The following is a 22,276-nucleotide window of genomic DNA, read 5'->3' as shown; positions in this document are numbered from 1 at the left end:
CAAATCCCTTCAAGGGCAACATGGGTATTAAGATATCCATTCAGTGGCTTGTTCCATTCCCAGCAGATTTAGGATCTTTGCTTAGGCCCAGCCTGGCTGGTCTGTCCTTATTATATTGTTTTGTTCACTCTTCCTCCATGATGGGTCATCCATGAAGAAAGCAGTTTTCTGGACACTAAATATCTTATCCTTGGTTAAGATAATGCTATCATTTTAACACATGCACACACACACACAGTATTTATGTATATATTTTTGAATTTATCTTCCTCTGTTTATTATTTCTCTTCTCCCCCAGGGATTTTTCCCCCAACTGTGTCTAGGCACATAGGACTGACAAGCTTAGGCATGGATTTTAAATCCTGCTATTCAGAGCCCGCAGTTGTCATCCTTTCCGCTGAGCTGGCCATTCTGGTTAGTAATTGTTTGGCTTTTTAAACTGCTGAGTCAGCCCCAGAGAGAACTGGCCCTCTGTCAGCCTACTAGCAGAAGCATAAAATTCAGGTTAGAACATCAGTTCTGCCACGTTTAAGGTTATTATAAATTGGGGGGTTATTTAAATGAAGCTTTCAGACTAGCATAGGCTTTTCTGTGACATGAGTCCTGTTTCCATGAGACACAGCAGGGAGATGATCACATTCTATTAACCCGCTGGCCTTCCCACCTCTTCATCACCTGTGGGGCCTCATAGGACCCTGCTTCGTGAAAGGGTGACAGTGTCTGACCCACAGCTTTAGAGGGCCTCAAAATAAATTTTCTAAGTACACAGAGATAATGAGGCTTTGATAATTGAGTCACATTGACCCATCACCCAGATATCTTCTGAGGACAGACAGTACTAGCCATAGTATCTGGGTACTTGCTGGCTTCTGTCACAGAGGGTGGTTTGCTCCTCATTTTTCTTTTAGCTTTTTATTTATTTATTTTTTTTCAGAGATAGGGTCTGTCTCTGTTGCCCAGGTCAGAGTGCAGTGGTGCAATCATAGCTCACTGTAGCCTCAAACTCCTGGGCTCAAGTGATCCCCCCCGGTCTCGGCCTCCCAAGTAGCTGGGACTACAAGCGTGTGCCAACAAGCCGGGCTAATTTTTTGTATTTCTTGTCAAGATGGGATTTCACCATGTTGGCCAGGCTAGTCTTGAACTCCTGGGATCAAGTGATCCACCTGCCTCAGTCTCCCAAAGTACTGAAATAACAAGCATGAGCCGTTGCACCTGGCCTGCTCCTCATTCTGAGATTTACTTTGATATTGGACTTCTCATATAACTCCTGGCTTCAGAATCTCTCTTGCATATTTCTTGGATTAAAGAAAGAGAGTGGTGTGGGGAATGTCTTATTTAACAAACACATTAAGAGTAATTTTAACCCATCTTGTTTTGCACTGAGATTTGGAGAATTTCTCAAATATTGGTCCATGGATCACTTATATCCGGATCACCTGGGAAGCTTGGAGCTCCATAAGCAGACTTTGAGGCAAAGGTTTTGATACACATCATTTATTTGGGAAGTGAACTCAGGAAGCAAGGGTAAAAAACTGAAGAAATAAAAGGGAAGCTGGACTAGACAACAAAAAATGCATTACCAAGTTGGCCACTGCTACTAGTAACTGGTGTTTGAATTTGAAGAAATCTCTAAAAATCCTAATGAAATAGATCTCAGACCTATTCACCTGGGGATGAGAGAGAGAAATCATCTATTTATTGCATCTCATTCCCCATCGGCCAAGGGCCGCCCAAGGAGTGTTAACTCCTCCATATTCTGAGTTACTCAGGTGTCACAGCTGATTGGGAGGCAGCAGGATTCCATGCTATTGTGTAAGAGAAGCCTGGGGCAAGAAGTAAGAAACACAAGGTGCTGGCTAGGGGAGAAGTGCTATCCAGGTGCACCTGTGTGAAACAGCCCACTCTACTTTGAATTGTAACAGGTGCTATCCATGTGTAACAGTGCTATCCAGTGCTATCCAAGTGCACCTGTGTGAAACAGACCACTCTACTTCGAATTGTTTCATATCAAGGCTACTGGAATCCAAGACTGGGCCAAAATTATAAACAGAAGCTTAAGGGGGTTTTGATACATCATGTAAAAATGCCAGTTTCTAGCAGTTATCCATCATTATGGGTTGAATTGTGTCTTTTCAAAATTCATACATTGAAGTCTTAGCCCCTAGTGCCTCAGAATGTGGTGCTATTTGAAAATAGGGTCATTGTAGATGTAATTAGTTAAATAATTCTTAAATTACTTAAATTGGAGTAGGGTGGGCTTCTCATCCAATATGACTTGTGTCCTTATAAAAGAAAGAAATTTGGACACACATACGTACAGAGAGAATACCATGTGAGGACAGAAGTTATGCTGCCACAAGCCCAGGAGCTACCACAAGTTAGGAAGGACATCTGGAAAAGATCTTTTTCTATCCCTTTCAGAAGGAGGGTGACCCTGCCAACACCTTGATCTTAGGGTCCGACCTCCAGAATCATGAGACAATACATTTCTGTTGTTTAAGCTGTCTAGTTTTGTGGTAATTTGTTACAGTAGCCCTAGAAAACAAATGTACCTGTGATCTATTGGATCACAGTCCCCAAGGGTATGATTTACGCTTCTGCACTTCCAAGAAGATTTTCAGGCAGTTCTATTTGCACTCCAACTTTCAGAAAGCTGGTCTAGAGTAAAATAAATAACATGGTACCGGCACCCCAGGGAGAGTGAATCCAAAGAGGTGCACTTTTGTCCAAACTGTTTCAAAATCTTAGACGATACGTTACATGCAGAACAACATCTTGGATATAGGCAATTCTCTTTCCAAATGTCAACTCGAGTCGCACAGTCTAGGCCACGGTTGTTCTTCAATACCAGGGGCTAGAAAAATGGTGACGGCATAAACTACGACTTCACTTCCATCACAAAACCTCTGCAGAAGACAGTGTAGATCAATTAACAGACACAATACCCCTGAACTTTTTCAACTCCTATTGAAACATGGATATGTACACAGAGAGAGAGAGAGAGTTATGTATTATTGCGAAATAAACAGGAACAAAATGTAAACCATGCTTGCAAAGGGCAGCACATTAACTTGTTATTTCAAAATGGAATAGAAGTGTTCGGTACATGTCAATATTAAGGAAAATGCAGACAGAAGAAGATAGAGTCAAAAGCACTAAAAGGGGGCCATTTAAACCATCAACAACTGCCTATTGTACCTTTGTAAAAGAGTAAAATCACTTGAGAGCAGGAACCAGCTCTATCCCCCACAACCCTTACCATGTGTAAGAGTTTGCTGAGTGCAGAAACGTTGAACAATCTCTGAGATAGTTTCTGCTCTTGGTGGACCCAGATTCTTGCTTCAGTCTAACAGACCCTCTACCATGTTTCAACCAGTCTGCAGACTGGTTAGTCTGTGCTCCCGTTTCTTGGGCACTGTGTTTAGATCTGAGATCTGACTTGAAAGGATATCACTTTGAACTCTGGCTTTGGTTTCTTTTACCTGCTAGTGATTTCTCCCCACAACCCATAGTTCATCATATGCCAGCCTACCCCAGCACCAACACCAACTTCAGTAAATGAAATGTCCATCATTCCTTGGTAATTCCCCCTTGACCTCTGGTGTGCAAAAGTACTCAATAAATATTGAATTTTCAAAAATGAACAAATGGGTGAGTGGATATGGCAATAGGAGAGCAACTATCATGTGAACAACATTTTTGGAGTGGAAGCAATATAGGCTGGAAGAGGATGGCCACTGCTTCAAAATTTTCAAAGCACTTTCATATACATGACCAGAAACAGAGTAGATACCAAAGCACATGCATACTGAAAATACAGGGAAATAGACAATAAGAACCTCAAAATGAAGTCTGCCTACACGAGAAGGGAACAGATTTGGAGGGATAAGTGGAGAAGCAAAATCACTTTTTGGGGCGTTGGAAGGAGGTATGGAGAGAGAGATTAAGAGAGATGGGGGAGAGAAAGAAAGAAGAGAGGTGTGTAGTAGAGATCCCAGGGAGTAGTTGCTTGACAGATTTGCAACAATCAGGAGAATTTCTTACAAGCAATATTTTTAAAAATTCCTAATTTGAGTGGCTTTCTCTTGCAACAAAATGACTCTTGACTGAGAGAAATGGCCACCAATAGAATATTGCTTACAGGAAGGGATTTGTGTTTATTTTACTTACACCAAATAGAGCTTAGTACAAAATAAGGGCTCAGGAAAGACATACACAAATGTACAAAGTTGGAAACGTGACTTAAGCAAAAGAATTATTTTGTAATCTCCTTGCCCCAAAGCTAAAGGGGTTTCTAATTAATAGGGATATTGTAGCAGGATATCTTCCATTTGCCCCTCTAGACCTATACCCCATCTTTCTCCATCCTGCTTTCTGCCTTGAGAGCCTGGTCTATATAAATTATATCAATGTCTTCTTTGTCCTTTAGTGTCCACTTAGGTTTGGCTCATAAAGACCCTTAGCGGGAGATCAGGGCAAAAATAAAGTGAGGTCAAAGTATTTATTTCCACATCTCCCTCCCTGACAGTTTGTCTTGAGCTGGGTGGGTTTCTCAACTGAAGGCAAACTTCCCTAGAAAACTCTTGCCTTCTGGGTCCCAGTTAGTGCTTTCTCATCTCCCTTCAGGCTGGGAACTGGTAACATCTTTGTCATTACCAGCACTAAGTTTTGTGGTTCCTGAAATATCATTAATGGTTCCTCTATGTCCCGCCCACATCTTTATAAATAGTGCCTTTATTAATCCCTCCTTGAAGTATCTTAATTCAAGAGCATCATCTGTTTCCTGTTGGGGCCCTGACTAATATAGGGAGAATTCAAATTAGCTCTTTTTTACAAAATAAGCCCTCTAATGTGTATCTTGGCCTCTAAAAATTACAGCTCATTGAAAATGGATTATTTAAGATGATCTAAGTGATGAAAGAGACAAATATTCATATAAGAAGGATTGCATTTTGTCTAAGAAATTGTTCTGCAGATGCATACAATGGCTACAGCAAAAACACATCAGTGACTACACACTTATAAACATGGGAAAGATATAAAAATAACCTAGCATGTTCTTTGAATGGAGCCATCTGCAACATTATTTTTATTCCTGTGTTTGGAATATACGGTGTTGGAGGTACAGAATGGGAGATCCTAGGAAATACTTCCCCGCTCCAGGCTTGGTTTTGTATATACTGAAAATAATCTGGTTGTTTATCTTATTTATATGCATCTTAATAAATAGAACCTTAATTTTAATACTCCAAGAAATTCTGATTCTTTGAAAGAATGTAAGAGAACATGGAAGCATGGAAGCTGTGGTATTTCCTACAAAATATATCAGAGGATCAGATGTACCCTCTGCGTGTGGCTGAGGCTATTCTAAGTCATCTACAAGGCTAAGTTAGCTAGGGCTTAAACTTTAGCTAGACCCTGAGGCAAAGATGAAGTTTGTCTTGTTCATATCGTTATGGCAATGGGAAGTGCCACATAGAAGACACTCGATAAATACTTGTTGGAATAATTAGTGATTGCTCACTAAACTGTCACAGAGGATGTGGAAGAGGAAAAATCATTAAAAACATGGGGTTTCCTTTTCCTAGAGTTTTCTTTTGACCAGGATAGTTCTTTTACTAGGTGGGAAAAGGCTGCTGGAAGTTTAATTTTTCCAGTACAAAATCATAACGAAGAAACAGAAACCATGGCCTCTGCCTTCAAAGAGCTTATACAATTTTGTAGTTCTTTATCTTGGTTTTCTCCTTTCTGTTTTCTTTTATGGCCTCAAGATACTTCGCAGAACTATTTCAATATGCTAGGCAGACAGGATTTCCATGTCTTCTTATACCTCAAGCTACTCATTTCTCCAAAATGTGACCTAAAGTAGTGGTTAAATTTATCTAATACCTTCTTTCTTTCTATTTTTTGTTTCTTTAGTTTTTTGGCACCATTAAAAATGAGCCTGGGTGTGGCAGCTCATGCCTGTAATCCCAGTGCTTTGGGAGGCTGAGGCAGGAGGATAGCTTGGGCCCAGGAGCTCGAGGCTGCAGTGAGCTATGATCATGCAACTGCACTCCAGCCTGGATGACAGAGAGAGACCTTGTCTCTAAAAAAAATTGAAAGAAATAAATGAGCACATCCAAAGTGAAAAGCAAAGAGGAGTCATGGGGAAATGTGCACATTCTCCCAATGGGGAACAAAGCCTGGCACATTCACAACTGTGAGTGGGTACTAGAGGTGCTTCAGATCTGGCAATGGCCTTGGCAGCTTTCTCATCAAAAGTGCATTTTAAAAGTAATTTCAAAAAGAAAACTTATTAAAAGGTTGAAGCAGGAACAGAATGCTAAGGATACTTGAAAGTTGGCTTTAGCCTTGGTATTTAGCCAAAATCAAATATCCTTCTTATACATCAACTTTTAAAAAGCTGAATGGCCAAACACCCACATAACCATCATTTCTGGCCTCCCTCAATAAGATCCATAATATTAAAATGCCATGTCATTTCTCCAGATTTATCATTAACACCTCAGTATTCATTTTCAAATATATGTAAAAATTCTATAACCTGAAATGACAATCCACTTATAAGATTTATATGTTGAAATTCTATCAGTTAAGTCTAAATGTGTACTTATTGTTGTAAGAGTAACCTGTAATATTATTATTATATATTTTTTTGAGACTGAGTCTTGCCCTGTCACCAGGCAGGAGTGCAGTGGCGCGATCTCCATTCATTGCAACCTCTGCCTCCTGGGTTCAAGCAATTCTCCTGCCTCAGCCTCCCGAATAGCTGGGACCACAGGTGCATGCCACCACATCCAGCTAATTTTTCCTATTTTAGTAGAGATGGGGTTTCACTATGTTGGTCAGGCTGGTCCCGATCTCCTGACCTTGCAATCTGCCCACCTCAGCCTCCCAAAGTGCTGGGATTACAGGTGTGAGCCATTGTACCCAGCCTGTAATATTATTTTTTAAAATATTTCATTACTGTATTTCAGCTAACATTGCAGCATCTAAAAACTGCTACCTCAAAAATAGTATGTTTTATCTAGTCATTATTTTTGCCCATTCATTGTTTTCTCATTAAAGTGATGGAATAATAGGAGGAACTATGGGTACCGTGGAAGGTAAAATGTAACTAGAGTGTTGTGAATCTTGGGGAAGAAAAGATTCCATAGATAAGAGCTGAGGAAGTGCTGACCTTGTTAAACCTACTTAGATCAAGATTTTCAACTTGAGGCAGACAAGGTTCAGAGAACATGGAGTGACAGTTCTGCAGTTATTCTATGACGGCCTAGGTTGGTCTCTACCTTTGGGAACAGTATAATTTAGAATTTTAAAGTCCTTTTCCATACAGAATCAAGTATCAATAAGTGCAGCATCCTTTCCTTAGATAGATTAGATGCCAGTAAGTTATGTGACATATTTATTGTCACAGAGCTAAATCGAGTCTAAGTATACCACTCTTGAAGAAATAAGAGAGAATTAAATTAGAAGAAACTGATCTTTGATGTGCAAATCTATTTAATTAAAAATATATTTGAGTTAAGTAACTATAGATGGAAGTATGTCCCACCGGCGCATTTAGGTCAGCGCACTGGACAGGCATGATTTTAATAAGTCATTAATCCTTCCAATTAACACTGTACAACCTTCTAGAATAATTAGAACCCCCTGCCCTTTGAAAATAAACCTTTGTCTTCCATTTAGCTTATAATTTACCATGATAGAGGCGATCATTGTATGATTTGTCTCTCTCTGCATTTAAGAGCACCCGTGTGATTAGAAGATTGTCTAAGTCTTCTGTGGCATACAGATAAAATCTGGGAGTAGAAATTAGTCCAGAATTTTTCTTCTTAAGACAAGATATCTACTACTTAATTTAAGGATATTACAAATAAAGGGAAAAAAGGTTCTTATAAATTTTTTTCATAGTCACTTATTTCTAGCATCAACAAGTAAAACCAGAATATTGGTCAGCACCTGCTTTTATACCTTTTCTCCAGAATGTGATTCAAGATGTCTGGTTTGTCTCATACAACACCACTACTAGCAAGGGTGCAGGTGGGGGAGGTATAAGAAGCATAGTTTCAGGCCGGGTGCGGTGGCTCACGCCTGTAATCCCAGCACTTTGGGAGGCCAAGGCAGGTGGATCATGAGGTCAGGAGTTCGAGACCAGCCTGACCAACATGGTGAAACCTGGTCCCTAATAAAAATAGAAAAAGTAGCTGGCATGGTGGCGTGTGCCTGTAATCCCAGCTATTCAGGAGGCTGAGGCAGGAGAATCGCTTAAACCAAGGAGGTGGAGGTTGCAGTGAGCCAAGACGTGCCACTGCACTCCAGCCTGGGTGACAGAGCAAGACTGTGTCTCGGAAAAAAAAAAAAAAAAAAAAATAGAAGCATGGTTTCTTAGTCTGGGTGCTCTAATAAGCAGAACCGAAGGTAAGGATTAGAGCACTGCTATTTTATTTGGTACAAGCCCATGACAGTGAGAGTGAGAAAGAAAAAGGGCAATGAGGCAAGCAGAAATAAGTGACATAATTTGTTACTGCATTGGCCACAGCTTTATGATAAGCCAAGAAACTCAAGCATTGGTAAGTTGGCATGTATGTCTCTGTACCAGGATTCCTCTGGAAGGTGCAAGAAGAAACCACATGTCACAGCAGTCCATGGAAGAGAGAAAGGAGGAGGAATTTATATGATCAGCTCCCTCATGCCTCCTGTTTTTCATTGGCCAAGGTCTACCTCACACAGAGCTAACGCCCCTTTACTTCTAGATTGTGTCATCCAGCCCCTTGTCAGTCTTTCAGGAAGCCAGATGCCCCCAGAGTGTGGTGTTTCATCCAAGTCTGAAAATGGAGCGGGTGTTGGCATGGATTAGCCCAGAGTATGGGTTATATGGGCCATCAAAGTCCCAGGATGCAACTTGACTCCAGCCAGCATAGGGATCTCAGCAAAGATGGTAATGGTGGAGAAGCCTGGGCAGCAGATGGCACCTTCAGAAAGAGAGAAGTAGGCAAGAGAATCTGAGGAAGTGCACAAGATTCATGTCCAAAACTGGTATTTAACAGACACTTACAGTGTATCATGCTACCAAACCTCACCCCATCCAATTTTAGCATAGGTAGATAATTTACTGTACATTGCCAGTATCCCACATTCATTTGGGAACTGCTTTGCTGCCTCAGAGCTTTCTCGCAAGCTCAGAAAGCCTGATCAGCTCCACACAGGTGCAACCTGGAAATATGGGGGTGTGAATGCCTCCCAAGGGAAAACTTTAACCAATGAAGGACAAAAATAAACAGATAAATGTTCCAGTCCTGGTGAAACAATAATAAGGTCCCCAAGGAGACAGAGAGCTTCAGTTGCTCTTAGAAAAACCAGATCATTCATGCACATTTCACTGGCTTTTTCCATTCCCTCTCTCTTCCTATTCTCTTCTTTGGGACTAAACCACCTGTTCTTACACTCTTGTCTCAGGCTCTGAGACAGGGTAATAAAGGGTTTTTATAACAGAGTAAAGGGCTTTTGAAGCTCATTGCTAAGGATTATGATTTGTAGTCCCTGAGAGAGAGGAGTGGAAGCATGTACTTGCAGGTAAGTATGGGAACTGGAGGAGAAGTACATATGGTAAAGACTCGGCCACATCTGAAACTGCACCCTAATGGGCAATCACAAGGGATTCTGTATAGCCTTGGGACTGTGCTATTCAGCCATGAGAGAAGTGATAAGGGTCTCTTTAGGTGATGGTCACCACAAGGGGGCCTCTCTGAGCCCAGGCAGTACTGAATGAATTACCAAGCAGTGACAGAATAAAGAAATAATAGTATAACACCATGGACTGAGGACCTAATCTCTATAATGGTTCTCTAGCCCCACATAAACCTGGACCCTGTACGTTTTATGTACTGAGGTTTAGGGAGTTCTAGTAATGCATGAGATTAAATATCCTGCCAACTAAGAAGTGGGCAAGGTTATGAATATATGAAATTTAATTGGAAGAAATAAAAGAATGTGATATTTCCTATAACTAAGGGTTGCAGAGTAAACTCATCCTTGACAGATATACATGTAGTAAAAGTCTGTGTTTGCCTAAAAGGAACAGCCAAGACCTGCAGGAGAAGCTGGTGTAAAGGGAATCTGAAAGCCACAAAGGTGTACCCTTGCCTGATGAGCCACTTTTCTCATTCTTCCCAAGTCTTAACTGACCTAGACATTATAGTGACTCATGTTAGAGTTCAGTTATAGTACTGTACTATAACTATAGTTATAGTACATCTTACTTTTCCATTTCCACAGGTAGGCAAACATTTTTGCCCCTTATAGCAGATGCTGTTTGCAACCTGCCAATATCTCTGCCATTTTCATCATTCCTGTAGATGCTAATGTCTTTCTACTGAAAAGAGGCTTTATCTGACTACAGGACAAGCTTTCACCTATGAGTGCTACAGGCAGAAATTTCCAAGGGGTCTGATGCCCTTGTGAGCAGCCTTCAGCCAATGATGAATGGGAGCTGGTGGATAAATACCCAGCTTCCTTGCACCTCAGGTAAAACAACTCTGGCACATGCCCTGCACAGTTTCCCAGTGGTTCCCAGTGGGATCAGGTTCTGATTGCTTAGGGAAGTCAACTGCTCACCGCCACGCCCTGCATTAGTTTTCTTCCACTCCATCCTCTCCTTATTGGTGTTTTCTATGATCAGATCTCAAATAAACCATCCACATCCTTGTCTCCAGGTTTGCTTTTGGGGTGCCACAATCTAAGACACTCCTCTCTTCTCTAAGTATCATCATCAGATCCAACTTAATTCAATGCAAACTGACACTCCTAACTTGGAACTGTAGTCTAGTACTGTGACTTCTGTGATCTCTTCCTGATTCTGTTCTGAGTGAATATATTTACAGATGAGCCACATTTTCTCTAATAGGGTTTGTGTTCGTATGTGTAGATTTTTCTTACCTATTGGTAGGTGCTTTGGGCTTATATACTCCACTATTAAGGCCTGCACAAAACAACTCCCAGTCTTTAGGATAGTGATTTTTCTCAAATTGTGCAACTCAGAGACCTTTCAGGGGCATAATATGGGGATGACAGGACTTTGAGGATTTGACTTTCTCCACTTCAACCAGAATGTCAGAACATCCCCCACATCATCATTTCCATCCATTCCATATACTGAGGCAGAAATAAATACACACACACACACACACACACACACACACACATATATAGTGATGTGATAGGAACTCAAAGATATGTACAGGTAGAACATATCTATATTATGTGCCTCCTTGGTATGATGCACTAAGAAGGACATTGCATTACTTTGTTGGTGCTCCTGTTATGTTCATGAGAAAGCAAGCAGACAAACCCAAATTGAGGTAGATTCAGTGATGTGCTGGAGCTGGCTCATACATATCAGCTCGGGAGAGCCAACTGTGCACAATTCTTTCCAATGGCACAATGGCACTTTCAGCAACATCACATTGGGAGCTTGACATCAGCCATGATAGGAATATTTACACCAGAGAAATCAGCAAATGCTACACAGCAGGACTTTTTTTTTTTTTTTAAGACATCTGTTAAACATTTACCAGCACACTGCTGGACATTGTACAAAATAATTGGCCCATATTCTGAAAATGTCAGGGTGATGAAAGACAAAAAAGAGCTGAGAAAATCTTCCATATTAAAGGAAACTGAAGAAGCATGATGACTAAGTGCATGCATGGTCTTGGATTGGTTCGTTCCTGAACAGGAAAAAAATTGTTTTCAAAGATACTATTGAAGCAACTTGTAAAAATGGAATATGAACTGTAGATTACGTAAAACAAATGCGTATTTCCTAAGAACAAGGATATTTTCTTATATAATAATGGTGTAACTATAAAATTCAGGAAAATTTAACATAATGCAATATTATTAATGCAGTAAAGCGACATGGTATATTCAGCATACTCTCAGCAGGTTCATGAAAAACTGGTTCATGACAAAACAATGTGGCAAGATGTGTGCAACTGATGCATTAGGGTACAGGTACAAGTACACAGAGATCTTTGTATTCTTCTTGTAACTTCTCTGTAAACTTGTCATATATATATATACACACACACACACACACACATATATAATACACACACACATAACTTTTCATTTTGATATCATTTTAAACATATGGGGACCCACTAAATCTTGCCAACCCTCAAAGAAATACATAGTAAGACATTTTTACAGTTATATTTTATACCAAATACTTTCATTAAAATAATAGAATCATTTAAAAGAATAACACTAGCAAGTGAGGTGGAAATGTTTGGTGGATTATAAGTTGCCACATTTCGGAATCCAGCAATATCTCAAATGCTGTCTAAATATTCATACTCCTTTGACCAAGTAGTTTCTCTTCTCAAATTTGAGACTTATCTGTAGTATGAAAATTACAAACTAGCACAACTGTCCTATGGGAATACAATTGAGTAACTGCACAGAAGCCCATGAAAAACTATATTTAAGACTGTAACAACATGGAAAAATTATTTTATGTGAAAAATCAAAACATAAAATATCTTTGCTACCATTATAATTATTTAAAATATGTATAGGAACAAATATTGGAAGGGAGCACAAAAATGAAAGCAACTGTTCTATTAGTATGGTGGAATTAAGGGAGAGATGTTTTCTACATAAAACATCTTTTAGCTAATGATGTATAGTTAGTATTACAATCTTTAACTATAAAAAAAAGAGTTCAGAGTGGGATTTGAACCCACAACACTGACTTCATCACACAATTTTTCCATGGCCTGAAGCTGCATGAGAAAATAGGAAGGGCAGATTTTTGGGGACCATTGGTGGGCATTTCCTCGTTTTTTAACACCCTTTTTCCTAATGTCCCACATCTCAGATGCAGGTCCAGAGCTCTCAAATAGCTAAGGAAAACATATGTCATATGTACTCATTTCCTACTAAACATGCAATGCCACGTTTCTACTAAGAGAATTTACATTTTCAAAATAATCAGAAAGTGTTTACAGAATATAGTCACACAAACCCAGCTTTGTGCTAGGTGCTATAAGCTTCAAAATGCAATCATATAGAAAATATCACACAATGAAGTAATATCTAACAGAAATTTCAGAGATAATTGGGGGTGCAGCAAGGAAAGATGATGGAGACAACTTTCCTAGGGAGCATGGCATTATGCCACAAGGGCAGCCAGCTTCATCTGCCAGTCCTGTTCTGAGGCAGTGTCTTGCAATTCTTCCTCCTCCATTCCTGTCAGCTTGAGCACTAGCGAATGCTATATCATTCGTCATTCTGAGTTTTTCTTTCTCCTAGTCATCTGTTAATACATTTCTCTCATCGTGTCATTGAAATCTGTCCCAACATTCCTGATAAATTTCTCATGTCCTTACCTCCTATCATCTATAACATTCTCTTTTCTGGGGATTCTCCTGACATTCAGCAACAAAGGCTCCCGTTAGTGTTTTCTCATTGTTGATCTTCTTACAAATACAGGGAAAAAATCAGCACTCCAACTAATTAGATCATCTCCATGCATTTTTAAGGAGGGATGTAAAATGGTGCAGTATGCCTTCAGAAATCTTGAAGGCATTCCTTTAGCTGTGTTTCTAAACTCCATTTCTCTCTCTCTCTCTCTCTCTCTCTCTCTCTCTGTCTCATTAGCTCTCATTTCTTCTCTTGCAAAGCTGAAGATCTAGGGTTGGGGAGAGAGGATGTGGGACAGACTTAATAAGTGTAATTGCAAAGATGTTCATTGCAGCCATAAAGGAGCTGCTGCTTTGGAAATTTTTCTTCCAAAAATAATTTGAGAAACATAGAGAACACTTAATGCAATCATATAGCTTATAGTAAATTTGTTACATGTGATGTGTATGCACAAATATTGCTCTGTATATTCTCTGGTTATGAATAATATTGCTCTGTATATTCTCTGGTTATGAATAATATGAGCTTCCACAGCTGAGAAATACAGAGAACCAATCATTTGATTGAAGAAATACTTCTTATGCCATGGAATTGACTAGTATGGAGTTCTAGTCAGCTTTCTTCTGGCCACCCCAGAATAAGTGACCCTAGGATGGAGCATTACCTTGTCATCTGTGTCACCTCACTGTCCCTAACACCCTTTCTCCCTCCACTTCCCACTTGCAGTGGATCTTGTAATTTGTGCCCAATTTCTCCCTCTGCCTGATCGTGCTGCCCTCCCTTCTCTGCATAGAAGAAATACCCTGTATGCTAATTTGTTTTAGTCTGCTTCCCCGGGAATTCAATCTACACCACTCTAGATATTTCAAGCAGAGGAATTCCAGAGAAATAAGCTATGAAAGTGTTGTATGACTGAGGAGTGAATAGGGGGAAGGTGGTATTACCCAGAGGTCAAGAAGAAGCCTCTACTGACCAGGTAGGTTCCAAGAGCTACATTGATTTCATCTTTAGAAGAGATCCCATATGGAGCAGTTGCTGAAATGAGAGTCAGCACTCAATTAACTGTGTGATTATCCACAGCCATTCTCTAAGACTCAGATGCTTTCTGCAGAAGACAAATAGGCAGGTTAAGTGGTGATGTGATAGGACCCATCTTTCTCAATTTTTCATGGTGACACCACTTTTTGCGGTTACCTTAGGAAAGTAATACTGCTTATGATTTATTATCCTGGTAGGAAAGGGAAGTTCCAGGGGTTTTCATTGGCTACTCCTACTATAATGTCCCTCAGTCTGAGCCTGGGAAACAATGTGGGGATTCTGTCATATTCTGAGTATGTCTATCCCAGTCATAATTCCAAATCCGGGGAAATAATCATATTCTTAGCCTGAAATTCTATGAGTCAACTAGCCTCTAGCCACCATTCTGTTTGGTGAGCCACAGCAGCCTCTGAGAACTCCAGGACTAGGATCAACTCTGAGCCACCATCTGGTGATCTTTGATGTAACTACTTCCCATTCTCCAGTCCGTGGTCCCTGATAAATGGCTCTAAATTGCCTGAGGAAAATTTGGAGACAAATTTACAATATATGCTTACGGCAATATCATAGAGATCCTTCTTCTAGAGGACCCAATATCCCCTTATTCAAGATGCTCTGATTCTGTGACCTGGCTCAGGTCTGTGAACAGAGTGAGAGACCGTGATTTTCACTGTAATAATTCAAGTCAGGTCTCTCTCCACTAGACCTAGATTTTTCCTCCTAGTTATATAGATCCCATAAAACTTCAGTAGGTATGTGGGTACTTTGGTACCTTTCACAAACCCAACCCTTCTTCTAAGACTGGAGCATTCATTACCACAACTGATGAGGGTGTTGGCAGCAACATCTCAGTCAAGTCCTTCTTTGGAGTTTGCCTGGGCCTAAAGATAGAACTTCTTGCCCAAGATTATGCCCCTTGCTGGGGGCAGCCTATATCAAATGGCAGGTCAGCACAGAGGCATAAAAGTCAGGCACCTTTGCTCCAAATCAGAACACTCTGCAGATCCATCTCAACTTTTTTTGCCTAATGTTGCTTCCTTCACTTTCCCATGGGTATTGATCCCAAGAGCATTTCCCAAGAAAATTTCATAACGCAAATTTTGTATCAGAGTTTTATCCTGAGGAATGTGAACCATGACAATAGGCTGGTAACTTATTTCAGTCTTAGGGACACTGAGATCAATAAACCATCCCCAAAGATCCCTACAGGACAAAACTGATTGCCACTCTGGCTCTGGCCATTTTGGTAATTGCACCCCGTATTAGTCTGTTCTCACACTATAAAGAAATATCCAAGACTGGGTAATTTATAAAGAAAAGAGGTTTAATTGGCTCACAGTTCTGCAGAATGTACAGGAAGCATGGCTGGGGAGGCCTCAGGAAACTTACAATCATTGTGGAAGATGAAGGGGAAGCAGGCAATATGTTACATGGCCAGAGCAAGAGGAAGAGAGCAAAGGGGGAAGTGCTATACACTTTTAAGCAATTAGATCTTGTGGGAAATCACTCACTATCATGAGAACAGCAAGGGAGAAATCTGCCCCGCTGATCCAATCACCTCCCACCAGGCCTCACCTCGAACATTGGGAATTACAATTTGAAATGAGATTTGGGTGGGGACACAAATGCAAAGCATATCATACCCACCTTTTCTCTAGTGGTTAAGTGCTTTCCCTTGGCCTCTATGATTCTGGGATCCCATCATTCCTAATTAAATGAGGAAGCTCAGTTCAATGGCAGCATGTCCCACCATGATTGCTAACCTGAAGAAAAAAGCTATGAAAGAGCTTCTGAAGCTCCCCCACCCATGGATTTCTCAGTGCCTCAAGAAGGGAGTATGTCATCTACATCTTGCCAGAGGAAATAGTGAGAGAGGTAGGTGGTGTGGGGCACACATAATAAACTCACTCCAACATTCTTATCTCTTGTTGGAACTCAGAAAACCATACCTTCAAAGACTGATGCTTTGATATGCTGAGAAATCTTAGAAGCTGCCTCAGAATCAAGATCCCTCTAGCCTTATCTTTTTCTACCTGCTCAAAGTAGAGGGAGAGACTTTCTCTGGAATTTCCCTGATCTGACCAGGAAAGTTTTTTTCAAAAGAAACAGTTGCCTTCCTCCCTTCCTTGAAATCTCATTATCCATTTCAGAAAAGAAGACAGGAATGCCACTACATCTGGACAGACATTTTCCACAAAATAATGCCTGCCTCTCAGACTCAAATTCCAAAGAGAATCATTTATAAGTTAACTTTTGTCCATTATTCTCCCTAATAATAATTTACTACTCCTCAAAAGAGTTGTCTACATGCCCTATCTCCCCCTTCCCCTAAGAAAAAGGTATATGAATTTCTGTACCCCACTGGGTTACTGGGTAATCATTCTCCTGGGATTCCCTCATGTTATACATATTAAAATAAAGTCTTGTATGCCTTTTCTTCTATTTAATTTGCCTTTTGTCAGTTGATTTTCAGTGAACCTTCACAAGGCCAAGGAAAAGTTTTTTCCTTGCCCATTACACTCTCTAAGCTTGTGGATTCCTTCAGGCAACTTTTGGATACTTCTGGCTACTTCTGGCATCTTAACTTACTGAATTCAGGCATCTTTCTGAATACGAATGTTCTTCCTGATAAACCCATCATAAATTGAAAACCATCATAAGTGAAAAGTGCATTTTCGACTGATGATATTTCAACTTACAATGGGTTTATCCGGACATAACCTTATGGTAAGTCGAAGAGCGTACTGAATGAGAATAGATTTCACACAATCCAGAAGTCAAAAAAAAAATCAAGTTAAACCATCGTAAGTCAGGGACTATCTGTATAGTCCACTCTTGAGTTCAGATTTTAGTCAACCACTCCCAGCTGTTTCAGGTAATATATGCAATCCAGTTTCTCTAAATTGTCCAAATTGTTAAGTTTCTGGATGAAACAGAATTCATTAATAACAGGTATACTTGGCCAATGATATATTTCATATCCCTTGGTCTAGAACCTTCAGAATTCATTCTCATACATATTTCTCATATTCTTGCTGATACAATTTAGCTAAAACTTTGTCATTTTGCCAATGTTTAAGTGCTCTCCTTTTCACTCAGTCTTAGCACTTGGCCCTCACTGGGTGTGCTGTGACTGGACTCCAGTTATGGGTCAGGAAGCATTGGAAGATAGTGAGGGTGTTTTGATGAGACTTGGCATTCCCTTGCAGGCTAACTCCCTCAAATGAAGACAATACAGGGTTTTCAAGCAAGAGAAGAGCCATATCTCTTCTGAGAGATATTTCCCAGTGTTTCTCCCTGAGTCCTTATTCTCAATCTGGTGGTTCTCACTCTGAATGCCAAGTGTGGATCTCACTTCTCTCCTCACTGCCCAGTGCATCCTCATGTTTACATACAGAGCACACGTTGTCTTTTCATTATTTCATGGGATTTCTCCTTTAGTTTGTCATTAGGTAGCATCCTTTTTATTCCTCCATTTTTATCTAGAGTTACTCAAATTGAAAATACACTAAAGATGGCCCTGGATTCTATAGAGGTTGGGCTCCCCCAGCTAAAATGCAGCTAAAGTTGAGTTACCAGAGCACAGGGACAGATGCCAGGTCACCTACATTGACCCTGAGCTGCTTTATTCATCCAAGTAAAGAGGGTTTAATTGTGGGCATCCATATCTCATTTTTGCAAGCCCTTTTATCTGTACTATCTGGTAAAAAAAAAAAAAAAAAAAAAAGAAGTCAAGTGATCTCTTCTAGGTCTTACATTGAGGTGTAAGTAGATCCAATACATTAAAAGTGAATAAAAATATTAAATCTTTTGTAAATGGTAATAAAGTTCCAAATCCAAGCCCCAAATTCTAGAGTGACTTGCCTGAGATCACACGTTTAGAAGAGCTGGGTTCTACCCCCAGATTTGCCTTCATCTAACTTTCATTTTAGTCCCCTAAATAGACAAAGAAAGAGGTACATCATGCTTACATTCAAAATGAGATTGGCCGAAAAATTCCAAAACACAGTAATAATAATCATATTAGAAATCCCCATTTAGTTTCTGTTTAAAAATGAGATCAGTGTTTAGGAGGCAGTATGAAGTAGCTAGTTACTGATCATTGCTTATTCTCTCAGGGGAATTTAAAATCAAATGATAAGAGTTCTGTATCCCAAGACCTGGTCATTTAATCAGGCAGACTGTGGCTCATCAGAACGTAAATCTCAAGACTTTGGCACCTGAATATATGCACATACAAGGCATCATGCTTTACAAGTTAAGCATTTATCTGTGATAAGATGTTGTTCTGCCATGAATGCCATTCCTTTTTCTAATTAATCAAGTTTATTAGATTCCACTTTTTCAAGTGGAATCATATTCATTAGATTCCATTTTTTTCACAAGGAAAAAATCCCCTAGCCCAGTGCAAAACAAAATTATGTAAAAGCAGACAGTTCTTTCCTCCCCCAATTCATTTGCAATTCAAATGTTCACTTGTATATATTTTGGGCACTGATGTATGATGAAGCTGTTTATTTTCTGGAGTCAAATATGGCATGATTTTTTTCTTTCTTCTTCATTCCCTCAGAGTCCCTTAAAATCAACCAGTTTTGTTTACCATCATCTTAACTTTCACATTTTCTTTGCAGGGAGTGCAGGTTCTTTTCAAAATTAAAACTTACTGTAACAACAAGGCACTTCCCACTGCTTTTTCTCACTTTAATAGTGTTAAGATATTAATGAGTACAATGAATACATAATTATATTGCTGAGCTCTCATTCATATAAAGTATAACAAAAAGGATCAAGTAAAGTTAGTTGGTCATAGAAAATTCTACCAACTCCTAATTTAAATAAATAAGATCTATTAATGTAGGGCTGGTTATTATGAGTGGTATGTTGTTTAAAGACTGCTCTCCTAGCAGATTTACAATCAAAGATGCTAAAAGTGTTAGATTCTCAAAACCGTTGAGGAAATACATACATTACTCCATTCTCACTGATGCCTCAGAGCTCCCTAATTATATAGCAAACACTGCGGTCTTGTATTAAAGGCACTTTGCTAAGAGTTATTTCAAAGCAGTGAAGCTAATGCTATTTTGTCTAAAGAAAGAGTGTCATGAAATGACTCCCTGCCACTTCTTTATGTAATTAGTGAATAGGTCCACAGGCTCCCTAGGCCCAAACTTAGTAGAAAAATAACCTGGGCTGTGCCTTCCTGTCTTACAGTAAGGAAAAGAAAAACAAACGAAAAAGCAAAAAGGTAGAGTACAGGGCCAGGAACTGGTCCCCACTCTTGCCTTCAATCTCTACAGAGTAAGTCAGACCCGTGCACAGAGTGGGCCTTTCATGAGAGAACTAAATAATATACTTGGTATTTTTAAAAGGTTACAGTAAATTTGTATTATGTTTATAGATGTAAGAATTGAATAACATTGCTCACCTAGACAAGTAAATGAATAGAAATAGTTTCATTATAGCAAAGTTACTCCATTCCAAGTCATATGGCAAAAATCAAATAGTAGTTATTTAATCAGAAAGCATCTTTTTTTTAAGAGACACAGTATCCCTATGCCACCTGGGCTGGAGTACAGTGGTAGGATCATAGGGCACTGGAGCCCCAAACTCCTGGGCTCAAGTGATCCTCCCACCTCAGCCTCCTTGAGTAACTGAGACTATGGGTACTCGCCACCACACCCAGCTCCAGAAAGCATCTTTAATGATGTATCCGCTAATAACCTTATTAGGTCCTCTTTCAAATTACTTAAAAACAAATAATTCAAAAGTATATGGTTTGCAAAAGGATTTACCTAGTCAAATCAATCATCCACTTTCTCATTTTTTCCAGTGGGAAGTATACTTTAAAGGACAACTTAAATGTAAAACATGGCAATTCATTATCCCTGTTACTCTTCCACTTAGAGGCACCTTTTGTAATATTGTACACACAGAAAGGGCTGGGAGAATTGAAACACTGTTATGGCTTTATACAGTGCTTTTATCTTAGCGTGTAAATAAACGTTGTTTTCACCAAATCCTTGGAGCTTAAAACAGACACTGAGATGTAGATGAATGAAATTTTTCATTCTCTATCTAATTACTGAGAACGTTGAAAATGCAGAAAAATGAGCTTTGTAAAAGATTGATGTTTCTCATAATACTTTAACTTTTCTTTAATATTCATATTATGAAGCCTTGTTATTGTCACCTGGATGAAATAAGGAAAGAGAGTGTCATTTTTCCAACACTCTCTTTCCTTTTCTTTCAGACTCTTTCTCAGGAATAATGTATGCATTCTTTTTTCTTTTTTTTTTTTTTTGAGACGGAGTCTGGCGCCCAGGCTGGAGTGCAGTGCAGTGGCTGGATCTCAGCTCACTGCAAGCTCCGCCTCCTGGGTTTACGCCATTCTCCTGCCTCAGCCTCCTGAGTAGCTGGGACTACAGGCGCCCGCCAAATCGCCCGGCTAGTTTTTTGTATTTTTTAGTAGAGACAGGGTTTCACCGTGTTAGCCAGGATGGTCTCGATCTCCTGACCTCATCATCCGCCTGTCTCGGCCTCCCAAAGTGCTGGGATTACAGGCTTGAGCCACCGTGCCCGGCCTTATGCATTCTTAAAAGCCCTTGCCTCTCCCATCCCCTGAACACTGTCAAAAGAAATTTATCATCACCTCTGCTTCTCCAGTCTAAATATGTAACTAAATTCAGACTACTCCAACACGAGCTAAAGTACCCCATGCTCACTCCAATTTCTTAATTTATCCTTAAGAGAATGTGTATACCAGAGCAAGACATGAAACCTAATAGCAGGCTTATGATACCTTGGTTAAAAGAAGCTGTGTCTAATTGTCTAATGTCTAATTGCCTATATGTTGGTTTGCAGGGTGTTTTTACATCCCAGGGCAATCAATGCACCTTAGTAAAATCTGGGATGGGTGAAAGGCAAGCCTGTGTTTTGTAAGTGGGAAAAAGACAATTATGAAAGGAGAAGTAGAAAGGAGAATCTTCATGACACTTGATGGCATGTATGTTCTCATTTTTAGCAAATAGTACATATGGGAATTTAGAGTCTAGAAACCGATTCTCACAAAATTCCCATGTCCACGTACTTGTTATAGACTGAACTGTGTTCCCCCCAACCACCCCGCCAAATTCATATGTTGAAGCCATAACCCCCAATGTAACCGTATCTGGAGATAGGGCCTTTAGGGAAGTAATTAAGGTTAAGCAAGGTCATAAGGGTGGGGCCCTAATCCAACATGACTGGTGTCCTTATAAGAAAAGGAAAAGACAACAGGAGTGTGCATGCACAGAGAAAAGGCCAAGTGAAAACACAGTGAGAAGGTGGCCATCTGCAAGCCAGAAAGAGAGGCCTCATGAATGTCAACTTAAAAATCACAAAGTCGGCCAGGCAAGGTGGCTCACACCTGCAATCCCCAGCACTTTGGGAGGCCAAGGTGGGTGGATCACCTGAGGTCAGGAGTTCGAGACCAGCCTGACCAACATGGTGAAACCCCATCTCTACTAAAAATACAAAATTAGAGGGGCGTGGTGGCACATGCCTGCAATCCCAGCAACTTTGGAGACTGAAACAGGAGAATCGCTTGAACTTGGGAGGCAGAAGTTGTAATGAGTCAAGATCACGCCATTGCACTCCAGCCTGGGCAACAAGAGTGAAACTCCATCTCAAAAAAAAAAAAAAAATATATATATATATATATATATACATATATATATATCACGAAGTCTATAAATTTGGAAAGAAGAGTTTTATTTCATAAAAAGGGTTACAGTCTGCAAGCTGGGAAATGGAGCCTTTAGCTATGACC

Source organism: Piliocolobus tephrosceles, chromosome 12 (assembly GCF_002776525.5).
Source record: "Piliocolobus tephrosceles isolate RC106 chromosome 12, ASM277652v3, whole genome shotgun sequence".
NCBI classification, from domain to species: Eukaryota; Metazoa; Chordata; class Mammalia; order Primates; family Cercopithecidae; genus Piliocolobus; species Piliocolobus tephrosceles.
Note: the sequence above shows the minus strand (reverse complement) of the source record.